Source organism: Periplaneta americana, chromosome 4, assembly GCF_040183065.1.
Source record: "Periplaneta americana isolate PAMFEO1 chromosome 4, P.americana_PAMFEO1_priV1, whole genome shotgun sequence".
Taxonomy (NCBI): Eukaryota; Metazoa; Arthropoda; class Insecta; order Blattodea; family Blattidae; genus Periplaneta; species Periplaneta americana.
The window spans coordinates 145,156,598-145,178,416 of NC_091120.1; the positions used below are offsets into that span (position 1 = coordinate 145,156,598).

The window sequence follows — 21,819 nt, forward strand, 5'->3', positions numbered from 1 at the left end:
TCCATTATGAACAGTGCGATCTCTTAGGCATTAAGCGACTGTTCCTTTGTATATAGTTGATCCTTCGTACCATTTGTGAGGCTTATATCACAATCTGGTATATAGTCACGAAGCTTCAGTTGTGAGAGTGCTATGAACAATAAACTGTGCCGGTATTATTTCGCATTGTCTGTAATGAGGTGATATTAGCGATCCTAGTGGTTAGCAACTATCTATGGAAGCATATTTACTATATATTGAGCTTCATGACTATATACTAGACTGTGCTTATATGTAGGCTAACACTGGAACAGCTGTATCTGCACAGTCCGCATCTATTGAAAATTGGACGCATAATTACACGGTTTTTTTTTTTCAGAATAATCCACACTACCAGCCCTTAAAATATTTAATATTCCTTCTGAATCACCATGTACGTCGCATGACAACCAGTTCGCTTTTGTTTTGCAGAACAATTTGACTTACTGTAGGTGAATTGTTTCGGATAGCTAGGTAAAGATAATTCATTCAATTATGATGCAGAAAATTTTATTTGTTATGAAGAACTTATGACAAGTATGAAAGCGACATTATTTTATAGTATAGTCTCAATACAAACTACTAAGGCCTTGCATACAGATCGCTAGTGATTAAATAAAAGTGTTTGTTTTTTGGCAATACACATTTTAATGGCTCTTAAAAGAACAGATACCTAAATATTAATATTGTATAAAATATTTTGTCTTAATTTAAAACAAATGACGTAGGTTATTTGCATTTCGTTTCTAAAAATATGTTTCTCAAAACTAATACAGTGAAAAAAAAAATGTATGCAAAGAGAAATATTGTACAATGTATTTGACAAGTCGTATGACGTAAAACCCATATAAAATAAGTACAAAAATTTCGTAGCATTATTTATTAAAATTATGAGACTTAACAATGTTCAATGTTTTTTTTCTGGATTTCCTTCAGTATCATAAGAGACTTGGAGAGTGGAGTAGAATTATTTTTCCCATGTGTAAGCTACGCTTGACAAGAAATTCAAACAATAGAGATATCCAAAAAGGAACCTCGTCTAGTTCTAAAAACTACATGCAAAGATGCTATAGTAATGTTTTACATGCATTTTTCAAATGACTAGTAACAGAGAAATTGATTTCCTGGCAGTTATGAACAACAGTCAATTTCAGTTATCACAAAAAATTTCACATTCAAACTGCAGTTCTTTCTCTTTCGTGTTAACAAAATTCTGAGAAAATTTATAATGAAACACAGCACATTTCATGTTTTCGAATATATCGTCAACATTCTCCAAGTAACTACGTACAACTCTGCAGATCGAAGCACTCTCAGCACCATTTGCAGTTGTTAGGGTTATTTTGTACTTATATTTGTTAGCTTCGTCCTTGGGTCCAATATACAAAAGACAGAAGTACACAGTGTTATCAGTAGTTCTGATCATTCTGAAGAACAGACTGTCATTGGTAAACAAGGCCATCCCCCAGTCTTTGTTAGTGGTGTAATTTGAAATAGATGTGTCAAGTTTACCGTACTGATATCTCGACTCCATTCCATGTTCTTTATTAACGTGATTTTTCACTTCATAAAATGGACCACTCCAACTGCATTTCGATGTGTTCAGAGCTGTGAAAGGGCAGTTGTAAGATCTGTGATAACAAATCTCCTCGTGCTGTGCCAAAAAATGTATAGTAAGCGCTTCTTTGCACCCAGATCGACGGTATTTACAAGGATACAAAACCTTATAGGCCAGACTTTCAGCAGTAATGTTTCTTATGTTTATCAGCTTTCCCTTGCATGTAGGACAGTTATGCAACCAGGGCTTGCAGACGTTGCAAATTCCGTGTCCATTGTGACACATGGTGATAGGTGGAGTTAAGTAGTCCGAACACATGGGGCACACCATTTCAGACAAAATTGCCAGCGAGAGATTATCCATTTCCACTTGTTTGAAGTCGTTGAAATTAATCTGAAATAGAAACATGAATTTAGTTACCGTAATAGTATATTACGATACAAGGTTGGGAATTGCTTTTTACAAAATCGAGGAAAAGCTTGAAAAACTGTGGGGAAAACCGGGATGCGACGTAGGCAAACTGACGACAGTACCTGTGCGAAAATATGATTCAATATTGAAAGGTCTTTTGTCACTGGAAACGCGAACATATTTCTGGAACGTACTATACTCACTTAGTACTATTTACTATGACCGTAAGGCGACTGACTGCATACGCGGCCTTGGTTCTGTATGGAGGGCGGTTGGAAGTTTACTAGTAGAGGGGGTGGGAGTGAAGTACTGTACATTAAAAAACTCACGTACAATAAAAATTGAAGTAAAAATAAAATGATGTCCCTGCATAATGAAATGAATGACGCGAAACTTATTTTATTAAGTCCAACATTTTGAAGAGCTTTATAATTTATGAAATTAGAATAATAGCAATTTAATATGGAGAATGAACATCTTGAATAAGATTGGGGAAATACTAATTTAACCAGGTATGACCTTCATAGTCATAAGTTACAGAACTATTGATTTTATTTCCAGGTTCATTCAGAACACTACAATGAAATGATGCGCTCTAGCGGAAAATTAAAACCCTATTTGATGATCATTCGGAAATGCGGACAAGTGAGCGATACCGGTGAATTATTTCCAGCAGGTGAGTGCCTATCTCAATGGGTCTATTTCAATATAAGAATGGTTTCCATAGCAACAAGTTTCTGTGTGGGAATTATAGCTTTCAAGGCCTAGCAACAATAGCTATAAATACAACAATTTCCTCTACAACTTGACGTACAATCTGTAAATGCAATGTGCATCATGTTTATTATAATTTGTAAATTAAGAGGAATGGATTGAAAAAGAGATGTGTTCATTTAAAATTGTTTACATTTGTAGTGAAGCGTTACAATAAAGTAAATACTCGTATAGCCTATCATACGCAAATTTTTTAAATTAAAAAATGACGATTATCTGTTAACAGGTTCTTATATAGTATAGAAAAGCTGCGTTCTACATCTGCTGACACTACAGGCGAATATGTGAAATAAGGTATATTGCTAGAGTCAACATTTTCCAGGATATCAGATTTGCAGTTACTTGTTAATTGTATCCAGCATTTTTGTCTAATATAGTTTTCAGCTTTTTAGACACGCGCTGCATTGTTTCGTCTTCCTCGCGATTTAGTTCTTTTACAGTATTTTCCATTACATTGATCTGATTAGCTAGTTCAGTACCACGTGTTTCTAAAACCTCAATATAAGCAGGCAACGTTCCAAAACTTAAATCAATTTGTATCAATTGTTTTACACTGGGATATCTCAAAACCGTTTAGCAAATTTCTATTGCAGCTTCATCGTTTGAGTCAAATGACTGGATCACATTTTTCACAGAGTCAAAATGTTCACAATAATAATTACAAGCATTTAACCAAGATTCCCATCTAGTAATCACTGGATATGGTGGGATAGGCACTCCGGAACATAATTGTTTAAATTTTGAGACCGACCAGGAGCTTTAACGAACACTAACATTGGATATTAATTCACAAGTTTCTTAGTGCTCAGATTGGAATAATAATAGACATATTTTTACAATTAATCATTTTTATACTACTATTTTTCGAAGAACCACACTTAGCCTTGCGAAACCAAAGCTAGTAACGAAACCAAAACCAAACTAAATAAACCATTCGCACATGTTGGTACCTTTCTAACACCCTATTCGACAAGAGCGCGTAAGCGCATTAGTTATGCCCAACTACATGGGAGTGCAAAAACGGCTAAGTCATCCGAATTCTACATTTTATCCCATGGCGCCAACGGCTTTACTTGGGATTTATTCTTCTTAAAGAATCCATCGCCCTTCGACTGGCAACAAACCCGTATCCACTGGGTCCAGAAGCAACCATAAACACTGAGCGACCAGACTTAAATAATCTTCAGTTATCGTACTTTCCGTTTACGAACGCGACATGTTACCAATGTCAGTGTAATTTTGTTACGGTATTCCAATTTTTGGATGTTAAAATTTAAATGTATGAAAGGAACTTATTCAATTTGTTAAGTGTAAAATAACTCAAGGGTAACAATTCAGTTAACCGTTTTAGAGGCATTTCGACTCTTGTTTTCAATTCTTCGAAAGATCGATGTGCATGAAAATAACATTCATGTTTAAAAAGGTTTCAATGACTTAGCTCCAAAATAGTCTAGTACATAAATCAATACAACTTATACACATTAAAGGCTTAATTACATAGTTACGTTGATCATGGGGAAAGCGTGAAAAATAGAAAGTTAATGAAGGATTGGTGCTATGAATGACGTTAACTATATACCCAACTTTGCTGAAGTAAGCACTCTTACGCTTATGCTAAAAAATCACTTTTCTGTACATTATCTTACTTTATTTTAGTAAAGTCCATTTCTATGCACTTGTATTCTATGTAGTGCATTTATATTTTTGGAGTCTATTAAAGTTCTTACGTCCTTTCTCTTTCCTCATTTATCACTTCTCTACCACTTTATTACAAAAAAAAAAAAAAAAAAAAAAAAACAAAGTGAAGAATTTTACATTGGAATGTAAATTATGAAGTATGTGATCGATGACGGTATTAAGTATAATTTCACTTTTAAGCATAGTAAAGAGTTAGTGAATTCGATAATATTTTAAAGATTACGATGGAAAAGTATGATGTCATATCACTTAAATAATCCCCTAAACTAACCCACTAACCTTGTCACGTACGTACTTTATGGGTTAGAAGGATTAAATGAAGGAATGAGAGAAAGTAACATTAAGCCGAGGTATGTGACAAGGTTGGTGAGTTGAGGGGATTATTTAAGTTATATGTCATCATACCTTTCCATAGTATGTTGGAACTTTTCGTGAATGAATTCAAATGCTCTCCAAGTGCTTCGATTTAATTTAAATTAATAAAGACATAGGTTTTAGCGTAGAAAAGTTTATCATTACATCTCCATCTAATACAAGGCCATGAAACAATTTACATTTCTTGATTGGGATTGGAAGTGATTTTGTGGAAAACGGCAGTGTTTAAAGATTGGGCAAGATCATGGATAAATTCCGATCGAAAGTAAGAAAAATTCTAAAAACTGGAGTGATGCATATCCAGAATAAGTACGAGAAATGTGATTTACGGTCAGTAGCAAAACTATACTTTAGATAACAAAATAAATGGGAATTATGAATAAATCTAGGCATGTATAATATTTAGAAGTATTGTTTTATAACAAAATTAATATATTCACTATTACCACGTTTTCATGGAGTATTCAGATCGATTTGAATATATTTACCGTATTGAAACTTTCATGAAAACGGGGATTCAAAACGATCTGAGTCTCGAGGTCGAGATACCTAAAAAGTGGGGTCGTATCGTATTCAATGCTGGATTGAGTTGCATGAAAACGCGTATCGTATTCAAAACTATTCCAATACGCTAAGCGCGTGAATGATCGTCATTTGTTTGATGTGTCGTATGTTTTACCAACAGTGAGCGCAATTATGTACTTAAAAGTAGTGTTGTAATACATACTATTTTGTATTTTTCTGAAAGCCATTATTACCATTCTTCGCTAACAGCCGGAATATTAAGTTTTCATATACCTCATTAAGAAAACTCAACATTGTTTATAACAAAGGCATACGGAGTATGTCCTTGACATGTTAACCAAAATGTCTACTTTTGAAACTTCCGCTTCTGTATTGAAATCTTTGTCAATACGAATACAATATTGCATGAAAAATGGGGTTGGGAAGATCGTATTCAGTACGGTAAACGTATTCAAATCGATTTTAATATACTCCATGAAAGCGTAGTAAATATTTCACATTTTGGTGAAATTAAGCTCAAGTATTTTTCACTAATCGTATAAATTCTGAATAATGCAAAGTTTGTAGATTCCGGAATATTTTATTAATATAAATAAACTAATCAAATGGTGACATATTTAATATTTTACGTACAATCGACCTAATAACGTCAAGCATAAGACACATCGTTTATGTCGGCCGTACTAAGCAACGTGAACTAGGCAATTACCCTATAATTATTATATTATGCACTTCCTTTCAATTTATTAATTTAGCTACATTTAAATTAATCTACGAATCACATCATGAATTTGTTTCGCGCTTTCTCTTCCCAACATCATTTCGTAAATTTTGTTTCGTAACAAACTGTAGTTATCAAGTTTTGTAATTATAACCTATCGCTGTTGGTGTTTTTTTTATTCTTTAGAATATAACGTATTATCTTTTTGTCCACCCGTCTTAGGAATTTAATAAGCAAACATTTAATTTACGAAATATAGTCCTCATGTTTGCAGCACTACGATTTCTTCATCTCTAGTCGAGTTATAACCTAACGTTTAAAACCACATAATAGCACAACACAAATATGAATGAAACTGAATAATTATTAATTCCACAATCGTAATACATATGAAACTTACCAAATTATCTTTCGGGTTGATGATACCGGTTCTACAACGTTGCTTGCCCTCGCTAGACTGACAGTGGATTTAAGCGTTTGGTTAGTTTTAATTTGGTTATGGTGGGGGTAATTTGTTTGTGGTGGGGGGTGAAGATTCGATGTTCATTGCTGCCAACAAAATTATTGCACAATTCCTTCGCTTTTATTCTAATTCTTCTTATTTTTCCTTAAAGCATTCAATATTTCCGTTCTCATTCGAGAGGATTTTTAATAATAATAATAATAATAATAATAATAATAATAATAATAATAATAATAATAATAATAATAATAATAATTTTCCGTGGCGCTATAGCCCATGAAGGGCTCAGACTGAACAGCCGGCTGCTGGCCTCACGTCCACATGCCGAAGCAGAGGAGCACGATCACCCAACCAGAATGGAGGTATCGTGTGGTTAGCACGATGAACCCCCAGGTCCACACCTGTGGAGTAATGGTCAGTGCGTCTGGCTGCGAAACCAAGTAGCCCGGGTTCGAATCCCGGTCGGGGCAAGTTACCTGGTTGAGGTTTTTTCCAGGGTTTTCCCTCAACTCAATACGAGCAAATGCTGGGTAACTTTCGGTGCTGGACCCCGGACTCATTTCACCGGCATTATCACCTTCATATCATTCAGACGCTAAATAACCTAGATGTTGATACAGCGTCGTAAAATAACCCAATAAAATAAATAAATGAACCCCCAGCCGTTATAGCTGGCTTTCGCAACCGGATTTCGTTACCTATCGTAGCTCCCCAAGTGCATCACGATGCTGGGTGGTCACCGGTCCCATACACTGACCGAAATTTCATGAGAAAATTTCTTCCCCCATGAGGACTCGAACCAGCGCGCATTCCGTAACACGAGTCTTAGGCAGGATGCCTTAGACTACGACACCACGGCGCGGGAAGGATTTTTAATAAGCAAGATAAATTTATATACGCCTAGAGAGAAAACTTGTTCTTATAACCAACATGATCATTGATGTTTTGAGATCATATTCCTCTGTTAGGCCTAATATTATTACAATTCTTGTTGTTATCGTTTCTGTTGCTGGTGTTGACATTGGTGATGGTATTCTATTAGTGTTAGACAACAAAATTTATTTCCAAAAACATGTCGACTCCATGTTACAATTTGTCCCGCAATAGGATATGAGAACTGAACTACGTATTCCAACGAACAAGGTCTAATCCCCAACGGTTTGTCAACAAAGTGAATTTAGCATTTCTTATTTCACTAAGGGCGGGTGTCCATTTTGCTATTTTCGGATTCTTAATGATTGTTAATAAGAAATGCTTCTCTATCATATCACAAAAGCTGGTAGTCCAACTCTCAATTGTTTACTAGAATTTGTTTGCACAAGGCATACATGCACGCATACATACATACATACATACATACATACATACATACATACATACATACATACATACATACACACATACACACATACATACATACATACATACATACATACATACATACATACATACATACATACATACATACATACATACATACATACATGTAGGCCTATATACAGAGTGGAAGTGAAATAATCTTTCAGATTGAAAAAAGCGATAGAATACATTTAAATGAAACAGATGTAAGAGGTTAGCGAACTCAGATCTGTCGCCCTACGTGAAATGCCTTCCACCTCCGTCTCTGACTACAACGTTGCAATTTGGTCGGATTGTTCGGTGGCTTGACAGTAGTGGTTTTTAAATTAAATTTACACGCAAACCGTCCACGGTATTGAAATACGCCAGAGGGATAAATAATTCCTTATTAGATTTTCTATCGATATGGTCAAGACCCACGATTCTACTCTCAATAGTTTCCGAATAAGAGGGCGTTAAACATTCGGAAAAAAAAAAAAAACATTTTTTCTGAGAAAACTATGAATTTTTCACCAATATCGTATTACACTTTTTTGTTACATACAACATGAGCTATTGCGCTCTGAAAACCTGCAGAGGTATTTCACTTCCACCTGTCTAGGTACTTCACATTACTCAAATATGTCACATATTTCATATTTGCCTCACAATACAACCACACTAGAGTATTTTGAGTTTAACTCACTAGATCACTATCCGAATCTTCCCCTGTTTCAGTTTCATTTCTAGAGTTTTTTCGCCGGTCCTGTTAGAAACATGTACGCCAATATTTATCAATTCGTTTTGAATCTCGTTTCCATTAGTCCATCTTATCTCCAATAGTCCTCTGTTTAATATTATGAGCAACAACATTTTTCCAGCATTTGGTTTCTTTAGTTACCTTTCTCAACAATGGCAATGTTTTGATGTGGTTATAGAAACACTATCAGTAATGTTATCTGCAACAATTGTGTGTACGCCATTGCACGTTCTGTTGCTTTTTCCAATGAAATTTTAAGTCCTCTTTTCTTTTCTTAATCAGAATCTTATGCAACAGTGTAAACAATACGCCTGTCTTGCTCATGGATCACAGCTTTCTTTCGAATCATCTTCCTGCACCAACTCCTACACTAAATCCAGCGCAACTTGTGATCTGAAAATGACGTTACAACCCTCTGAGAAACTGATCCATCGTGGAATGTTAGATTTATTTCATTATATTACGGCATAAACTTTGGGTATCTTCCCTAGCGAGTCACTTTTATTTTTTCACGTTGTCGCTCAAAGCCTTCACCAAGTTGCTTTCATAACCTCCTGAGTCCTGAAAGTATACTATAGTATAGTATACCATACTTAATACATGATTATGATATAGGATGTATGTGTACTGATCGAAGTACGGTATAATATTCCTGCATTTTTGCCCCAACTGTAACCTGCAGAATTTTTCCAGCATTTTACATCATGTCAGTTACTTTTTTTTTAAGTTTAGAATTACATTGAACATTAAAATTAAAACAACAAATGTCTCAGGACTCAGAAGAATAACCAAAGTTCAGTTTACGCACAATAAGGAAAAAACGTAAATAAGTGCGAATAATTGTGTAAACTCAATTCGTCAAGTCACCATGCATAGAAGCGTCGCTAGGTGGCGTAACTACCATATCTTATGATACTAGGGAATAGGGATTACATAGAATGGACACTTAGCGAATTTTCCTATTTTGTTTCTCTGTGCGCCAGCGTTTAGTTCCACTTCTAATAGTTAGAGATGAGTATAATCGAGCACATGCTAAGATAATAATTAATAATAATTAATCGCCTACCTTATTGCGTAATCCAGTAACGCTTTGCTTCAAATAAATTCAAATTAACAGCTTCTCCTTATTTCTCAGTGATAAACTAGTTGTAATAATAATTTTTTATGTTTTATATATAATAAATTATATTATAAAATAATATAATACATTATGAAATTATGTATCAAATTCGTTTAATATTTGTATACAATATATAGGCATATGATTTTACTTCTCATAGGAATTTTGTTTTTCCATTTTCAGCACTATCAAATTATTACATATTTTAATTGTTGATAGGGTCAACGTCTCGACTCTCATTATACCTAAGGAACTCTAGAGTCTAGACATTACAGATAATGACAGATTTATTATTTCATTGGTCCAATTTATTTTGAGTACATAATGTATCTCGATGTATTGTTTGTCTGTTATATTCCGCTGTGTCGACTGCTAACTGGTGTGATGTCAGCGCCAACTATAGGGAAAAAAAACAGAATCTCACGCTCAAACTGGTTTGAAGGTCATTGAAATCAGTCCTGTTACATCAAAGGCACCGACGCGAACTGTCCATACTTGTAATTCCATATACGCTGATGATACCGCAGACTGATGTTCTGATGGAAATTGTATAAATCGACTATTTTAAGATATAGTGTTTGTGTTAACAAATAAATACTCTTTAATATTGTCACTTTTGAACTGTGAATTATTAATCACCCATCGAAAGAGAGACAGAAACAGAGATTCAAGACTGGATTTTCAGTCATTATGTTTTAGATGTGAATATTTTTTAATGTAGGCTACTAGATATGAAGTCTTGTAGGGATCTGAGCCTTTCTAACGACTGAATAGTAATGGGTATATTGCGATACAAGCGTGGTAAGTGCATTGTAACAGAATCGAGGAAAAGTTATAGAAGACGAGACGAAGTCGAGTCTTCTCCATTTCCGAGATTCTGTTACCGGTATACACTTAACATCATATATTGCATACAATTTTTGGTCGATCTTAATAAAACATTAATTATTATTAATCATTTTTAATTTAAATATATAGTTTGTTTTTGGACTGTAACATTTTCCTGTGTGATCGCCGTTTGTTATTTATCGATAGGTGTTATTCATTTGTTATTATTCGGGGGCGATTGTGAATATGTTTTTTTTTTTTTTGGTAACTCTATAGCATCTATTAGTGCTTTATGGTTGTTCTAATAGATGGAGTTACTTGTCAACAATGTGACGGTGAAACATGTGTTCAGGTTACTGCCCAGCGACAGTCCTGATATATTGTATTTTATATTTTTGAAGATTGGCTAATTAATATTAACCCGGCACAATCACATTCATACAAATTTCCAGACTCTAAACACCCGGGTAATTTTTTTTCTACAAGAAAAATTCACCGAGAGCTGAGCCCGGGAATCGAACCCGGGACCTCCAAATCTGGAAGCCCTGGAAGCCAGCATACTGATCAACAGACCACGGAGGCAATCTCTGAAAATTTTGTAATAAAATAAATTATAGAAAGTTTAGTTTTGTCTTCAAAGAAGTAGGTAGATGACACATTAATTTTATTATACATCAATATAAATAAATAGCATATAGAAAATGTTTGTAGGTGACACATTAATTATACCTCAGTGTAAATAAGTTGCATACCGGTATAAGTTAATGTTTGAATACGTGTTTTACTCCCTGGATGTTTTCGCGTTCAGCCACGACCCCCGAGTGGCGCTCAGAGCAACAATCGGAAGTCCTCAGGAATGGTTTTCACGCTTACATCTTATCTACATTAATTCTCGTTATCTTACATATCTCCACTTTAGAAAGATTACAGGTATAATAAGACAAGGGTGCTATTCATAGACATTTCGTAGCACGCGCTACGAGCGTACTAAGCTAGCCCCGGCTATCCACTGGTTACTAGTACAGAATTCAAATCATATCCTATCGCTAACACTGGTTTATGAATACGAAAAACGCTGATCATCCACCGGAAACCCGCTCTAAAATTGTATATTTCCTCATAGCACATAGTGGTGCTCGGCACTAATACTTCGTTCCTTTCATGTAAATAAATAAAATTAGATTTGATTTATTTACTTACCGCACGTGTGTTGTAAATTTAACTAACAGGGCCTACCAACAACTCGGTAAGGTTGTCAAAAAAAAAAAAAAAACACCATCGGCCAAAATAGTAATATACGTTACAAGAGCGGTATGTTGACGTTTTCATGATCGAGGAAAAGATTGAAAAAGCGAAACGTAGTTGAGCTTTTTTAATTTCCGAGAACATGAAAACAAACATACCTCTCGTGTATCGTACATTATTTTGTGTGAAGATCGTTTATTACATACCTGAAAGACGAATTTCTAATTAGTTGCAATGAAATCTCCATCTTGGTTTCTGTTTAATGACGCCAACTTCGGAACACCAAAATATCTTTCTTCAACATTGTTGCTGTAAAATGTTTTCTGTGTTTACTATACTCCAGCAGGCCGTGATATACGTCTGTCTTTTTTTCCCCCAGTCTATAAATGCGAACTTAAAACAAACGGTAAGGTTATGTAATGATTTATTTTTCATTTTAATATTTTAACAATATTATTTATATAACATATTGCAGTAATAACATCGGCATCTGGAATCTCGTTGATTTTTTCACGGCTTCCTTAATGTTACTTGTATCAGGAATGCAATAAGTTTCGTGGAGTAGTAGACTTTACTTAATTTTTGCAAATATTTAAAAACAATAACATTGCAATTTAGGTGAAATTGCAGTGGTAAGTTTCCAATTTATAATTATTACTGTGTTAAACGTCTCTAAAAATAATATGTTAAAAGCCTAAAGCAGTAAAATGAATGTCGCGCTTAAGCAGTAAGAAGAGGGAAATTGTTGTGTGTGTTACGTTGGGAATACTGAATGTATTTCACACTTACCGCGTATTGGTTCTGTGCGGAAAACAAGCAAATACGCACGATCTCGCACAAATTAACGAAACCTCACCTCTTAGCTCTGTTATACAGGCTTTTTCGAAAGTTGGAGCAGGAACGGATCTTACACCAAGGCTTTCTTTGGGCCATTGTGGACCTTATAATTACAGGAGATGATTGTTCAAGTTCAATAGGCGATCTGTGTGACATTTGTGAATCCTGAGAGCCAAGTCCCATCCTGGGACCAGTAACTGATAAGCCGCCGGCGCCGGTCGCCCCAAGTCCTTCCCATTTTAATATCGGAAACATCTACTATCCCCAGAATTCACTCCAGTCTATTTTTAACTCTTGCAGATATACTGTACTCCAACCACGAGAAAGTCTCTGGGGAATGAGATTAAGCGGGGTAATGCTGTGAATGAATGTTGATTTCATAAGATGTCATAAGGTCACACATGTGGGTACTCTTATCTCTATTGGCTAGCTCTCACAGTACAAATGATAACATTGATACACACATATTTATACTACCCTAGTTACAAAATTAGATCACTGTTAATCTCCTGGGGTGCTATTCATAGAGATTTCGCTAGCCCGTGCTACGAGCGTGCTAAACAGGATTCATATCATATCATATAGCTAACACTGGTTTATGAATACGAAAAACATTAGTTCGCTGATCATCCACCGAAAGCCCGCGCTAAGAATGTCTATGAATACGGCCCCTGGTATTTTAATCCCTCCATACCGGAAATAACATATGCAGGAGAGCGCATGGTTTTTAAACTGACGTTATAACGGTAATATTATCTACTTCGCTCCAATAGATGACGCAATAGTAAGCACATTCCTTTCACGGTTGATCTGGTTGGAGAACAGTAGAAAAAATCCTCTGTAACGCCTTTGTCCATAACAAATACCATCTCCGAACCCAAGCCGCCTGGTTGGAAGACCATCGCGCTAGTGGTTGAGCCATAGACTTAGTCTGTTACACAGAAAGAAATGGAGAATGGTAGTTGGAACCTGCTACTTATTACCTATCTGAAAAGCATCTACCGATATCAACAGCTCCAGTAAAATCACAGAACCCTTGCTATTAACTTAAATTCTAAATTCCACTATTGAAATAATATATTTTTCAATTTTTGTAAGACTGGCGTGCCTCAGAGCCTGTAGGCTAAGTACAAGCTACGACTGGTTTGGACTATACTTCGTATAGAAATAAAAGAAAATCATATTTAAATTATTATGATATCATGATTAAATCACCAAAAGAGAAATAAGATCCAGGTATTTTTTTCTAAAAGGTGCTGTTAAGAAGTCTGTTTCAATATCGTTAAAACTTGAGGAAATTTGGATAATGGTGTTAGGTGTCCAGGGGTGTACAGAAAGCCAGAAGGCTTGGTGCACAGTGAGAGAGGGTTATTAAATAGACAAATTACTTTACAATAACTCATTTAATAATTTACATATTAAGTGCATTACATTATGACTCGTTTTATTAATTTATACATTCCAGTAGGTACAAAACCAGAAACATTGTTGGAAAGAAAATCTAGATGTTTAAATACAAAATAAATTAAAGGATGTAGATGTATTTTTGATGCGTTGAAATATTAACATTGTATAAAGAATATTTGACGTGATGTTTACTGTGTAATATTTAATAATGAAATAGTCTAAATACTGACTGCATATTATATCCATTACTTAAGTTTCATTTTTTTTTTTCAATTTTATTGTGATTTTAATTTTCATTCTATAAAATGATAGCGTACTATAATTAAGTAACAATTAAAATTGCTTTAGATCACTATTACGCACAAAGAAAATCATTTCAAAACATAATTTCTTTATCATATTCAAAGATCTATTGAATTTAGGTATGTCTATGTTTCATATCGCTGTGGAGGCTGTGAACTATCCTAGACTATAATTCAATCTCGGTCAAAGTGAGGAAAAAAGAAATAGCCGCTTTTTGCTTTCACTTTTATGAAACTTACGTTTTACTTTACTATAGTAAAGTGTATAACAATAGGTAAATTAATAGTATTTCCAGAATATGAATAGTTGGTACCTGTAATTTGTTTTTATTTTAATTAGGAGTAAATATCCTGGCAATAATAATTGATGAAGAATGTAACAAAGCATAAACAACAATACTTTTTATGCAATTTAACTTTTAAAATGTAAGTTAAGTATATAATAATTAACGGAAACCATTATTTTTGTGCTACAAATTTAGAAATGCTATAGAATAAATTCCGGTTGGGAATTATTTATTCGTAAATGTAGTGTTGTACCACGATATACGATACTTTGACTTTAGGAATACATATTTCCTATTCAAATACGAAATGTTACCTCAAGATTTTAGCGGAACACGTTGTATTTATATTCCTTCCCTGTAAGAGGTGCAGTTTAGAAATAATACGGATTTACTCATTAGTTATTTCGAAAAATTTCAAAAGAAAGCAGCAATTGCTTTTCTTCGTTAATAAATTTCTCAACAAATTTATAGAAAAATATTGCACAATCCATATACCTAAATATATTAGACGTATTTTCCAAATGACTTTGTGCTACATGGCTGGTCGAAGCAATCTGAGAAGCGTCTGGCGATACAAGAGTTATTTTGAACTTAAATTTGTTCGCTTCCTCTTTTGATCCGACATACAAAACAACCAACGAAAACCTGGTATTAGTACTCTTGTATCTGTGAAAGAATATCTCATTATGGGCTTTCACTACTTTCGACCAACTCGCATTTGTTTGGAACTTGTTTATTCTCACGATACATTTCCCATCTTTGTTACAAGTAAAGTATTCATGTTCATTCATCACGTGTCGATTTGCATCATCCAATACCCCTTGCCAAGAACATTTTTGTTTGAATACAAGGTGTACCGGACACTTGTAAGGCTTGTGAAGACATTCCTCGAGATGGTTTTGAACCTCTTCGACTGAAAGTGTAACCTCGCAGCCGAACTGACGATTCTTGCAAGGATATAGAACCTTTTTAGAGATATTTTCAATTATTATATTCCTCATAGACAAGAATCCTTCATTGCAAACCGGGCAGGAACGTAAATTTGGTTTGCAGTCCCCACAGATGCTGTGTCCTCCTTCACATATTGGAATTGGTTGTGCCAGATAGTCTTTACAAACAGGACATTGCATTACAGGAATTATATCTTCTGTCAATAAATTCGTTCCTCTTTCTGCTTTACGACATAAGGCCATGATCTGGAAAGAAAAACCCTTTATTAACACAGTATTAACATTTCAATGAGGGATTCAATGCAGCATTTATCTAAGCCAGCGGAAGACAGTTTCAGACTGTATGACGTTCGTGGAGGAAGAGCACATCCCTCATTTCGTGTGACGTCAGGTGAGAGCATCGTAATGCTAAGTTGCCTACTTTAACGGCGTTTATTTGAGTTAAGAGAAGAAATAGCATTATTCATGACCAGTCTAAATCAGCCTGTCCCCGAGTTGCAAGAAAAAGCCTGAATTTGTGACTTGGCTTTCCATGCGGATTTAACAGATCACTTAAACGATTTAAATACCTCACTTCAGGGCAAGGGTCTCATCGTAACAGATATATACTATAAAGTTGAAGCGTTAAAATTGTCATTAGCTCTATGGGTAAATCAACTGCTGGCTGGAAACTGTGCATTTTTCAAAGTTATCGCAAGTGCGTGATCCCGACATTAGTCTCTCATAAGAATATGTGAAAATTCTACAAGATCTTCTTCGCCAGTTGAGTCGACGTTTTAAGATGTAGAACTGTTTCTACTATATTTGAGCTCTTTGCAACCCCTTATTCCCCAGATGTCAAAGATGTTCCTAGCAGGTACCAATTGGAACTGTTAAATTTACAATGTGACGATTTGTTGAAGGACAAATATAAACACAACAAAGACTTGTTAACTTTAACAGGAATTTCTACCAAGCCAGATTCCCGAGATTGTATGCATTTGCTGCACAGGTATTATGTATGTTTGGTTCGTATGGTTGTATGCGAACAATTTTTTCTGTTATGAAACTTGCTAAACCTAAATCAATAAGTACCTTGTCAGATCACAACCTAACATGCAGTCTTAATTGTCTTTGCTATAGATTGATTTTCGCATAATAGAGAAGAATTTATAAACAGTTATATTACCGGTTGTTCTGTATGGTTGTGAAACTTGGACTCTCACTTTGAGAGAGGAACAGAGATTAAGGGTGTTTGAGAATAAGGTTCTTAGGAAAATATTTGGGGCTAAGAGGGATGAAGTTACAGGAGAATGGAGAAAGTTACACAACGTAGAGCTGCACGCATTGTATACTTCACCTGACATAATTAGGAACATAAAATCCAGGCGTTTGAGATGGGCAGGACATGTAGAACGTATGGGCGAATCCAGAAATGCATATAGAGTGTTAGTTGGGAGGCCGGAGGGAAAAAGACCTTTGGGGAGGCCGAGACGTAGATGGGAAGATAATATTAAAATGGATTTGAGGGAGGTAGGATATGATGGTAGAGACTGGATTAATCTTGCTCAGGATAGGGACCAATGGCGGGCTTATGTGAGGGCGGCAATGAACCTACGGGTTCCTTAAAAGCCAGTAGGTAAGTAAGTAAGTAAGTAAGTAAGTAAGTAAGTAAGTAAGTAAGAGAAGAAATTGAATTATTTAATAATCAGTACACAAGATGTGCAACTGAGTTAACATTACCATTGGGATATCCAGGCATTAAACTGTGTTATGAACGCAGATCACTTTTATTTATCGCCTAAATCACTGCTACCTGCACGCCAAGTACCCTCTACACCCTCCCTGCAAACTGCTGTCCACATTTCACAGACCCTGCACAGACGTCGAATGCGAGACGGCAGAGCGGAGAGAGGTGACGTCACAGTGCTGTATCCTGTCCTGGTCTGATCTAAGCCCCGTTTTAAAGAATCGATTTTAAAAGTTGATATTAGTTTGTTCTTGCACTTCGTTGATATACACGTTTTACCAACAATAATAAATTATATTAGCTCAGTGCGAGTTAAGGCTATGGAACTGTAAAATTTCTAACGTCTACATTTTGACACCAATTAATCTCAAACTTTCATCACATACAGTGACTGTAGAAAGTACTGACGCACTGAACAATATTACAGACAGAATTAATTAATATAGGCCTAATTAGTTATTCACTATATACAGTAACAAAATATACACCTATCTATCTATATATTGAATTTGAACTGTGTCGGACAATTTTATGAAAACTATACATCCTATGAGGTTGTGTGATTTCTCAATCGAAAGTTAGTAATATTAATATTGCGGGAAAATCTAAATATTTTGTAACGAAGCTCATAAAAAGCTTTAAATAAAAAAAAATAATAAAACAAATACGTACGTCCGTCGCAGCAAAGCATATATCGTAGGAATCTTGCAGTTCATTTCGTAGTGTTGTGCAGAGGGCCGTGGTTCACGTACTGGCTTTAAGTGTAGCCTAATTATCTTCATTTGAGTTATTAATACAGCTTTTTGAGGTTTTTTGAAGGATATGAATGGTGTCAGTAATGTGGGGATTTGTATATAGAAAAGACTATGGTTTGAAATAATGAAATTTCAAACAATAAAACATAGTTTCCTTAAAACGATCAGAAGTGTATTTATCGAAGCCTTCTGCACATGCGAGATGTTGACGTCGCAATATCATACTTTTCGAGATCTCGATAATAATGGTTTGTTCATCTTTCAACTGTCATATATATTTTTTTTCGTGTTTCAAAATACATGTGTTTTTTATCTGGTGTTACTTAATAAGTAATAGTGTTGTTACGTTATGAATTAATTCTTTATTAGTTCATCATTATGAGTGTAGCTGTTCGACCAAGAAAACGTAGAACTTTTAGAAATGCAACTGCATCAAGAACTCATACACGACCAGCGAATAGGGATTATAAAGAATGGACACTTCGCGTCGGTACCTTCGATGTAGCCGGACTGATTTCAATGACCTTCAAACCAGCTAGAGCGTGAGATTCTGCTTTCTCCCTAGAGTTGGCGCTGACATCACACCAGATAGCAGTCGACACAGCGGAAATATAACACATATAATTAATACATCTAGGTACATTATGTACTCAAATAAAATAAATTGGATCCATAAGATAATAAATCCGTCATTAACTGTAATGTCTAGACTCTAGAGTTCCTTTATAATGAGAGTTGAGACGTTGACCCCAACAACAATTAAAATATGTAATGATTTGATAGCACTAAAAATAGAAAAACAAAACTCTTATGAGAAGTAAAACCATAAACCTATATTATATTATATACAAATATTAAACGAATTTGTTACATAATTTTATAATATATTATATTATTTTATAATATAATTTATTATATCTGAAATATAAAAAATTATTATTACAACTAGTTCGTCACTGAGAAATAAGGAAAAGCTGTTAACTTGAATTTATTTGAAGCAAAGCGTTACTGGATTATGCAATAAGGTAGGCCATGTTTGAATCCTGTGTCTTAGCTCTATTCTCAATTATCTTAGCCTATGCTCGATTACACTAACCTCTAGCGCTTGAAAGTAGAACTAAACGCTGACGCACAGAGAAACAAAACACAGGAAAATTCGCTCAGTGTCCATTCTTTATAATCCCTATTCGCTGACACGACTATGTAGAAATAATGTTGTTTGTAACAATTTTTCAAGAAATGAAAGAAATTATGCAGGAAGACAGTATGTTACATATTACGATATTAATCCACTGAACAAAATGTGTCATCATCTTCATCATAAGTAGCAGCATTTTATTGTGGTTTTCAATCTATATCAAGTAGCTATTGCTGCTACTAGTAAATTTTATTCTACAAAGTCAAATAAATGCACTTTCCTGTGTTTTAACACGTAAAAAATAACTTAAGCATTGTGGTGTAGTGTAGAACAGTCTTTACTTTTAATCACATGGGTTGGACCCTTAGGTCCTGGCGTCGACGAACAGCAGTAACAAGAATCAATAGTCAGTAGAAAGATGTTTTATTCTGGTATAAATGTTACAATTTTAAGTGGACTTGCCTGAAGCAAGATCTAGAGAGAAATCACACACGGGATACAATGTTTCTCCTCTTTTATAATATTGGGTCAAGATGTGACATAACCTTTCGACCCTTTAATTACTTCTTTGAGAAATAAAATGTTTTCTCAAGGGGCGACAGCCTCGAAGGGAATTAGGTATGCTTAGGATCGTGTGAAAGGCTATGCCATGCCCTCTCACCACATATGTACCGTGAGTAAAACGGATATTTCCTGCAAGAAACTCTATTCTGAGGGTTGATTTAGCTGCGTGCAAGAAGAGTCCATCTTACTTCCTAATTTTACATGATACATTGTACTAGCTTAGTACATCAATTGACATGGTTAGACTTCACAAATACGTTCTTATGCTATTATCTTGCATTTACGTATGGTACAGACACATTTCACCACAGCATTAACAAAAAAAAAAAAATCAACGAACAAAAAATATTGATTCAGTCCCATATTATGACTGTTTTTTGTCTTTACTTTCGGAGATCAATACTTAGTTGGGGGCACTTTGGGTTTCAAGATGGCTTCCAAATGGGCGTATCATTGACTCGACTAACTTTGAAGTTACTGAAGCAGAAATATTTCTCCATTCTTCTTCCAAAGCGTATTTCAGGTCTTGCTTGTTGCAAATTTGCCTTTAACGAATTATTATTTTCAGGTATTTCCATAAATTCGCAGTGGGGCTAATGTCCGGAGACTGTGGGGGCGTTTCCATGTACTTTGGTGTGCGCGTATTGCAGCGGTGTGCTTGCGGTCATTATCTTGCATAAATACAAAATTTTGTCTAATCCCCATTTTCTCTGTAGATGTATGGAGATTAGTCTTTAGTATATTTATATACTGTTGGTGGTCCATGACGTCATTGATAAAATGCAAAGTCAATACCCCAGAGGCACTCATGCAGCCCCATACGACTACAGAACCACCACCATGTTTCACAGTGTGTTGGAGATTTTGCTTTTGTAGCTCTGTATCCTTCGTCTTCCAGACTTTTCTTCTTCCATCTAAGAAAAAATATTGAATTTAGATACCTCAGTAAAAAAGACTTTGTTCTAAAATTCTTGGGTGGTGTTGATGTGTGTTTTAGCGAAGTGTAGTCTCTTCTTTTTGTTTTGTTCTCCTACAAAGCATTTTTGTCGGGCTGTTCTCCAGGTAGTTCGTTAACTCTTAGATAGTTACGAACACTGCTAGCAGAAACACTTATAGCCTATTCAAGTCATTCTTGATACTAGCTGCTAATTTCGGTGCACTGATTTGAGGATTTTGCTTTACTCACTTTTTTAATGTTCTGTCAGTATATGTATCCAGTTTTCTAGGACGTCCTGACCTGTGGCTATTTTCCAACAATTTTCGTTCACCGACTCTCTCAATCATATGCTGAATGGTTGCTCTTGGTCTTCAAATTATTTTACTAATTTCATTTAGCGATTTACACTCATTATGTAAGCGAATAATTATCCTTTTCTCTTAGACTGTAGTCTCTCTTCCTTTGCGCCCCATTACAACGTTGATTTGCATCCACGAAACAACACACCTGCACAGCAAAGTACTCAAGGCCAGACTGAATAACAACGCTACCAGAACCACCCCCACTCGACTGCTCTTACACTTACTGTTGAATGAAACGTAGTACTGTATCAATACTTTTTTTGTATATTTCTGCTGTTTCGGATTCTTCTATTCTAAAACAAAATTTCTTTCAAGATTCCATCGTTCCTATTTCAACATTCAGTCAAATGAAGAATAACAGATTATACCCGTTTCACGTTTTCACTAAATATCACATGAATGCATAATTAATACACAATTTTTGTAACTTGCTTTAGGTGTAAATGTTAAATGTTATGTTTTATTTAACGACGCTCGCAACTGCAGAGGTTATATCAGCGTCGCCGGATGTGCCGGAATTTTGTCCCGCAGGAGTTCTTTTACATGCCAGTAAATCTACTGACATGAGCCTGTCGCATTTAAGCACACTTAAATGCCATCGACCTGGCCCGGGATCGAACCCGCAACCTTGGGCTTAGAAGGCCAGCGCTATACCAACTCGCCAACCAGGTCGACCTTTAGGTGTATCAATACTTCCTACACTCACTGTATTTCTTA

At 35.2% G+C, this 21,819-nt stretch overlaps 1 long non-coding RNA gene across 2 annotated transcripts in view; it reads left to right on the forward strand.

The window, feature by feature from the left end:
• Nucleotides 1–21,819, forward strand: part of LOC138698263 (uncharacterized) — a 75,730-nt gene that overhangs the window by 13,865 nt on the left and 40,046 nt on the right. For both annotated transcript variants that reach the window (XR_011331806.1, XR_011331805.1), the window contains exon 2: nt 2,549–2,663. This is a non-coding gene — a long non-coding RNA (uncharacterized lncRNA). The remainder of the gene's footprint in view (nt 1–2,548; nt 2,664–21,819) is intronic.